Raw genomic sequence first — 8,638 nt, forward strand, 5'->3', positions numbered from 1 at the left:
CGGGGACCCAGGTGGGGTGTTGAGGTCACCGGTGGCCTGGTATGGGCAGCGGGGACCCAGGTGGGGTGTTGAGGTCAGCGGTGGCCTGCTTACCTGCTGTCAGGTGCGCGCAGTAGAAGTGTGCTCCCTCGCTGCTGCATCCACGGGGCAATATGGCTGCGGTAGGAGTGTCCAGGAACTCGTGCGAAAACACGGATCGGATGGATGGTCGCGACGACGGAAACACACTTAATGTGCTAACGATGTGCATATGATCAACACACAATCTGCGGGCGGATCGGCTGATTCTGCTGCAGGAGGCAAAACCGCCAATGCGACATACGAGCTGACGGGAGCGTGCATCCAATCGTTAACGACCACAATCGTGAGTAAAAAACAAACGATAGTGATAAGATTCATGCACAACCGTCGTTACGAACGACGAATTGTACCCTAATCTTGCATTAATCTTTCTGGTGTGTATGGGGCCTTACATATCCAATACAATATACTATACATAGCCAATATACTGTAAATAGCATTACAAAGGCAATATACTGTACATAGCCAATATACTATACATAGCCAATATACTATACATGGCCAATATTCACATCATTTCATAGCCAATATACTATACATAGCCAATATACTGTACATAGTCAATATACTATACATAGCCAATATACTATACATGGCCAATATTCACATCATTACATAGCCAATATACTATACATAGCATTACATAGCCAATATACTGTACCTGATATTACATAGCCAATATACTGTACATGGCCAATATTCACTGCATTATATACAGTGTATAGCTAATATACTGTACATAGCCTTACATAGCCAATATTCACAGCATTACATAGCCAATATACTGTACATAGCCAAAATACTGTGCATAACATTACATAGCCAATATACTATACCTAGCCAATATACTGTACATAGCATTACATAGCCAATATACTATACATAGCCAATATACTGTACATAACCAATATTCACAGCATTATATAGCCAATATACTATACATAGCATTACATAGCCAATATACTGAACCTGATATTACATAGCCAATATACTGTACATAGCCAATATTCACTGCATTATATACAGTTATAGCTAATATACTGTACATAGCCTTACATAGCCAATATTCACAGCATTACATAGCCAATATACTGTACATAGCATTACATAGCCAATATACTATACCTAGCCAATATACTGTACATAGCATTACATAGCCAATATATTATACATAGCCAATATACTGTACATAACCAATATTCACAGCATTATATAGAGTATATAGGTAATATACAGTACATAGCCTTACATAGCCAATATTCACAGTATTACATAGACAATATACTGTACATAGCATTACATAGCCAATATACCTGGCATTCCCAACCACGGTCCTCAAGGCACACCAACAGTGCAGGTTTTAGTGATATCCAGGCTTCAGCACAGATGGTTTAATCAGGATCTCTCAGATACTAATTAAGTCACCTGTGCCCAAGCCTGGATATCTACAAAACCTGCACTGTTGGTGTGCCTTGAGGACCGTGGTTGGGAATGCCTGCAATATACTATACATAGGCAATATACTGTAAATAGCATGACATAGCCAATATACTATACATAGCCAATATTCACAGCATTATATACAGTATATAGCTAATATACTGTACATAGCCATTATTCACAAGATTACATAGCCAATATACTGTACATAGCCAATATACTATACATAGCATTACATAGCAAATATACTATACATGGCATTACATAGAAAATTTGTAGTAGGTGAGGCTCCTGCACAGTGAAAAGTGGGCAGGGCCCAACATTATACCACACACGTAATGCCCATTGCACATTTTAGCAAACTTTGTAATACCAATTACACATAAAGCCACATGCCAAAATGCCGATTACACATAAGGCCACACACGATGCCCATTGCATACTATATAATGCACCACAATGCCCATCGCATACTATATAAAACACTGTAATGCACATCGCATACTATAAAAAACACCTTAATGCCCATTACATACTATATAACACCGTAGTGCCCATCACATACTATTTAACAAACCGTAATGCCCATTACACATTTAACACATAAGTGCTACTTACCTACATGCTCAATGCCAGGGGCTTCATGCTCGATGCCAAGGGGGACTGAAATTGCTCGTTGCCAATGGGGACTGAAATTGCTTGCAGGGAGGGAAGGTGGGAGTAATAGTTCGGAGCAGGGAGGGTGAGAGTGATATTGCAGAGCAGGGAGGCTGGATGGGAGTGATAGTGCAGAGCAGGGAGGGTGGGAGTGATAGTGCAGAGCAGGGAGGGTGGGAGTAATAGTGTGGAGTGAGGGTGGGAGGGAGTAGTGTGGAACAGGGAGCGTGGGAGTCAGGGGCGTAAGTTCAGAAGGGGAGCCCGGAGGCAATACAGATCCTGTAGCTGTCGCTGCCGCTGCCCCCTCCTGCAGCACATTGGGGTCGGGATGGCGAGAGGCAGACCCAGGGCATGTCCCCTTCCCCTTGTGAGGCATCGATCCGCTGCAGCGGCAGCCTCTATCGGCGCACCTCCTCACGCTGTGTCCGGCAGACGGTGCTGCTGTTTAAAATTCACATCTCCTGCTGGAACGCGCTAGCCAATAGGCGCCTGCGGTCCAGCAGCCACCAGTTGATTGGCTGCTGGACCGCAAGCTGGCATACCTCCCAACTGTCCCGCTAAACCCGGGAACGTCCCGGTTTTTGGGGATGTTCCCGTTTCCCTCCCGCGGCCGGCAGTGTCCCGCTGCAGGAGGGGGGGCAGTTGGGAGTCGTTCCCCCCCCCCCCCCCCCCCCCAATCTGACAGAGTAGACGCTCTATTCGCGACCGAAAATGGGGCGCAGACTAATTTGCATAATCCACGCCCTCATTTACATACACCACGCCCACTTTTCAGTGGCCCTATTCTCAGATTGATAAAGTTGGGAGGTATGAGCTGGCCATACATCTACAGATCAACTGCCAGATTGGGCTGGTTGGAAAAAAATCCTGGTAATGGATGAGAGTATATGACAGTTGACCATTTGCTTTGAAATGCTGGAAAACTGCCAAACTGCCATTCAGCTACTACCAGGTTTTTGTACCAACCAGCCCAATCTGACAATCCATCTGTAGATGTATGGCCACCTTTTCATTTGCACAAATGGAAAATAATTTGTGGTGAGTGAATTGCATATGGATGTGCAGCAGGATAGGGGATAGCCAAATTTGCAGTGGGATGGTTTTCTTTCTGTCTGGGCGGTGACTATGGTGACCAACTCATCCCTTTAATCCGGGACACATATCAACTACACAGGTTCTGTGGCAGTTTCAAACCAGGTGAAATGGAGTCTTGAGGTGTGGCAGTTTAAAACCAGGTGAAAGCCAGCCACATAACCTGTGTAATTTATATGTGTCCCGGATTAAAGGGATGAGTTTGTCACCCTAGCGGTGGCTAACCACTTGCAGTAATCTGCAAATTTGATGACTGTGTCAGCTCTGAATCAGGGCCAGAGAGAAGTTTGATTTGTTTTATTTGTCAGTTCTGTAGACTTTTGTTTTCTATTTTAGTTATGGTGCCCACACACGCACCAATCTCAGTGCTATGCGTTTTTGGCTGTACAATGGTTCTTTACAATTTTTCTGCCAGAATTAAGCATGACCCGATGTGATGGTTATTATGCTGTCTGCGATGCGATGCTGTGCGATTTAAGCACATTTTTTCACTGGCTTTTTCTGACCTTTATTTTGTTCGAGTTCACATGTTTTAAACCTGCAATAAAGTTGTTGATACCAATTTGTATGTAATTATTTCCCAAAAAAAAAAAAAAAAAACCATCGTATAGCATCGGCTCGTATGCCTGTATAATGCTGAGCCCGATGCTATGCGATAATGTCCAAAAAAGTACCTGCTGCACATACTTTTTTGGACATCTAAAATCGGCCCCCGGGAACGCGCATAGCACAGCATCGCGTCGCACACGCCGCACGAATACACCCCGATAATTGTACGCACTATGCGTTTTGTACTTTAAAAGTACAAAACGCATTCTAAAATCGATGCGTGTGTGGGCTGCATAAGTTTGATCTGGCGCTGTGTATTAGCACATTCTCACTCCGGAACTGTATATACCTCATGCATTATGCAAGTAAATGTGTTGCATACACATTCCCTGCTTTCTGTAAAGATTGATTAAAAGTCATTATAGGAAAAGGCACTAGGTACCCTGGGGTGTGCCGTACAGCTTTATTTAATAATACAAATTACTAAGTAGTAATACATGTACAGTTATGTATGTCTGAGGAATTGCCAATGTATTTACACCGCCTGCATATAATATTGCCATTATTTGTATCTTGTAATATGCTGTTTCTATAGGGCAGGGATGGGGAACCTTTGGCCCTCCAGCTGTTGTTGAACTACACATCCCAGCAGGCCCTGGTACAGTTTTGCTATTAGGCCATGCTAAAACTATTGCAGGGCATTCTGGGATGTGTAGTTTAAACAACATCTGGAGGGCCGAAGGTTCCCCATCCATGCTATAGGGCAGAGGTTCCCAAACGTGGTCCTCAAGGCACCCCAATGGTCCAGTATTTAGGTATATCCATAGCTCAGCACAGATGGTGAAATAAAGGTGCCCACACACGCACCGATCCCGGCGTGCATTGTGGGCTTAACTAGCACACATAGCATCGCATCGTATGCCTTGTGCATACGATGCAATGCTATGCTAGAAAGAGCTAGTACAAAAAGTATGTGCAGCACATACTTTTTGTACTGTGCGATGGGGTGCCGCGGGAGCGCGCACCCCATCGTATAGCATCGCACCGCCGGGATCGGTGCGTGTGTGGGCACCTTAAGACTGACTGAGTTACTAATTAAGTCACCTGTGGCCAAGCATGGATATACTTTATACCTGGACCTTTAGGGTGCCTTGAGGACCGTGTTTGGGAACATATGCTATAGTGCATTCCTCATAAGCTTGCTCTGTGTAGTAGAGCACTTTTTATGGTATCCAATACCTTTTACATAAACCTGGAAATTTTTATCATTTTAGTAATGCAATGGGAATGAATATGGTGATGACTGACATTTTTGATTGGGTCAGAGAAGATAGACTACCATCAATTTATTTCCTATGCAAAATGCTACCAAATGTAAGGTAATTAATGTGCTTGCTGTAGTTGTTTGCACTCCCTCTGTGACAACAATGGCATACCCTCCAACATGACCCATTGCATTCGGTACACAATGCTCTGTTCCTGGACGTCCCTGGTAATGTATGATTGCCATCACCTGTGTTGAAACACCCTTCTCGTCAATTAGCTAGTTCCACACAGGTGCTGGCTATCATAAATTACCAGGGAAGTCCAGGAGCAGAGCATTGTGTACCGAATGCAATGGGTCATTTTGGAGGGTTATATTGACGCTTATAACAACCCACTGGACACATGCACTAAATAGTCTCATAGAGGTACATTATGAAGCAAAAGTGGATTCAAAATATTATAAATGGACACTAGTTTAAGCCCAACACTTTTTATATTAGTGCTGCTTTAAATACTGAAGACAAAATTTTTTGTGTAGTGCCCCACAACCCCAGAAAACTAGGCACCTATCCCATAGGTGCCGATTCTGTGTGTGCTTGAGTGCCCCAGCACCCAAGGAAATTGATGAGCACCCACCTGCTCAGCAGCGGCCCACCCGCCCATGTCCCACTGCACTCCCCCTCCCTTGTTGCTGGCACAGGTGTTACACGCCGCCGTCCGGGCTGCGATGCACCCGGACGGATGGCGGATGTTGTTCTCTGTGACGCGGCCGGGGACGTTGCCCGGCAGCGTCTCAAGCCTCCCTTTGAAGCGGAGCGTCGGGACGTTGCTAGGCAAAGTCCTAGAGCTTCCGCCCGGCGGCAGATGACGCGCGCGCCTGACGTAAGTCAGGCGGCGCGAAATTCAAAATAAATAGCCGGCGTCTGCTGGGCACAGACGCCGGTTATAGCTTATGCTTACTTGAGCCTTTGCTTTCCGGTCCCCGTGGCTTCCAGCCCACAAGTCCTGTGTCCAGCTCCTTGTGTCTCCAGCGTCAGCTTCTCCCTGCCTTCCCTGGAGTGTCCTGTCAGCTTCCTGCTCCTACCCGAAGACCTGCTTCAGCCTGAGCCTGCGTTTGGCCCACTGTCTCCATCTTCTCGTGGGTCACGTAAGTGCTCCAGTGGAGCCTCGGTCTATCTTCCTTCCTCCAGTGGCCCGCCGTGGCAGTGCCCCTCCGTGGGTTCTTTCTTGTCTCTTTCATACACCTCCCGTGGCCGTCGTGGCCGTACCCCTCCGTGGGTTCAGTATTTTCCTTCACCTTATTTCCTGTAGTCCGCCGTGGCCAAATCCTTCTGTGGGTTTATTCTTTACCCTCTTTCTTGTACCCTTTTTGTCTTTCTTAACATCTTTTCAGGTAGGAAGTATCCTCTATTTGCCATCCTGGTTTTGAGGAGTCGCCGTTCCTGGTCGTAGCCTGCTGGGGACTCCTCTTCCCTTTGTATTGTGTCTGCAACTTGGTCGCATCCCGGTTTGGCCTGGTGCCGGCAGTCAGGGGTCCACTCTCAGCTAGGCCCTGTAGTTAGCAGTCCTCTTGGGTACCCTGTGGCGATCGTTTACCCCTTGTCCATACATAAGACCTGGCTGCATCGGGGTTGGAGCGGGCCTAACTCGCTCCTTCGGACACAGCGGCCACAGGTGAAGCCTAGGTTTGCAGGCTTACCATCTGCCTCAGGGACTCAATAGAGTTAGAGTAGCTTCCGCTGTGGCCGTCCTAACCGGCGGTCCCGGCTACGGGCTCACGCCTGACCACCTGCATTTATCTACCAGCCGTTGCTCCTTGTGCCATAGTAGACAACATAACAACAGGTACTGCGTGGGCATTTATGTACCTGCACTGTGGGGGCATTTATGTATTTGGCACTGTTGCTATAATGTGAATATTGGAGACAACTGTGCTGCGTAATATAAATCAGTATTATTTTGTGGCCACGCCCCTTTCCCATGAAGCCACTCCCCTATATTTTTGGATTAAGCACCCACCAGCAAAAACATAAATCGGAACCTATGACCTATCCCACATCCCACCTACTTCCTAGTGAAGTGAGCATAATGGGGAGATCAAAAGAATAGATATATGGGCTGCCAGGAGGGGACTGGAGCCTAATTCTAATTGTGTCCCTTTAGCCCAGTCCATTATTCAAACCTGTTCGAAATATGCCGTTACTCACCTGTCCTCGCCCCTGACACAACATACCTACTTCTCCTTTCCAGGCTTATCACTGAGAGGCACTTGACAAAGTAGTTTAAAGCCCCGTACACACGGGGAAGATATATTGCTCAGTTTCTCCTTTTCATCAGCGACCAGAGATGGTCGCTGATGAAAAAGAAACTGCCGGGGGAGTCCGGCAGTGGTTATCAGCTGGTCGCAGGAGCATGTTTCTGCGACCAGCGATCACTACAGGGGTAAAAACGGGAGCGCGCACCTGGCGATATATCACCGGTGCACACTCCCATCGTGGGCAATCTGGTCGCTTAGCGACCATATTTCCCGCGATATTGTACAAAATTGCCCCCGTGTGTACGCACCTTCAGTATGACACACACACAGGATTGCAGTGTGTTCAGGACTTAAGCCCCGTACACACGGGGGAGATATATTGCTCAGCCATATATTGCTAGCAATATATGGCTGAGCAATATATTGCTCAGTTTCTCCTTTTCATCAGCGACCAGAGATGGTCGCTGATGAAAGGGAACCTCTGCCGGCGGTGCCGCAGAGGTAATCAGCTGGTCTAGAAAGGGGCTGAAAACGGGAGCGGCACCCGGCGATTTATCCCATCACTGGCAATATGGTCGCCTGCGACCATATTTCCAGCGATTTCAGCCCCTATAGCCCCCCTGTGTACACAGCTTTAGACAACCTTTATCTCAGTGTGAATTATTTATTGACATGTATGTACTATAGGTAAAAATTTACTAAGATGGGTGTTCTATTTCACATGGGATGTAGCTATGGGTGACCAAGCAGAATCTACTTGTTATTTATTTAGCACCTTCTGGAAGATAATAGAGGTTTACATGGTCATTTTATAAGACACCTCTCAGATATAGCAGTACATGTCTACGCTTTTAGGTGTTACCTTCACAATCTCCCTGAAATTCCTTTTCAAAAGTAGACAAGTGTAGGCTATTTGGAGAGATTATAGGCTAGGTTAGTGAGTACACATTTGTGTTTAACCCATGCCATGAAGAATTTACACTGCTCTGGTGTCATTATTGGTCCTAATCAGTGCTAGGAACGTGTATCTAATAAAGGGACCACTGAGTGCCTGATTCATGAGTAGCATGTAATTAAAATGTTATTTGGTACACTCTCTGAAATTCAAAATAATAATTTAACTATGTCATAACAAATATATGTATGGATTAGAGATGAGCGGGTTCGGATCCTAGAGATCCGAACCCCCACGAACTTACCTGATCCGAGGCCGGATCCAGGGAGTTCGATGGTCGCCGCCATTTTTCTGAGTTCAAAACGAGGCCGGACGTCATCTTCCAGCTGTCAGATTCTCGC

This window comes from Crinia signifera, chromosome 3 (assembly GCF_055691185.1).
Source record: "Crinia signifera chromosome 3, ASM5569118v1, whole genome shotgun sequence".
In the NCBI taxonomy this organism is placed as follows: Eukaryota; Metazoa; Chordata; class Amphibia; order Anura; family Myobatrachidae; genus Crinia; species Crinia signifera.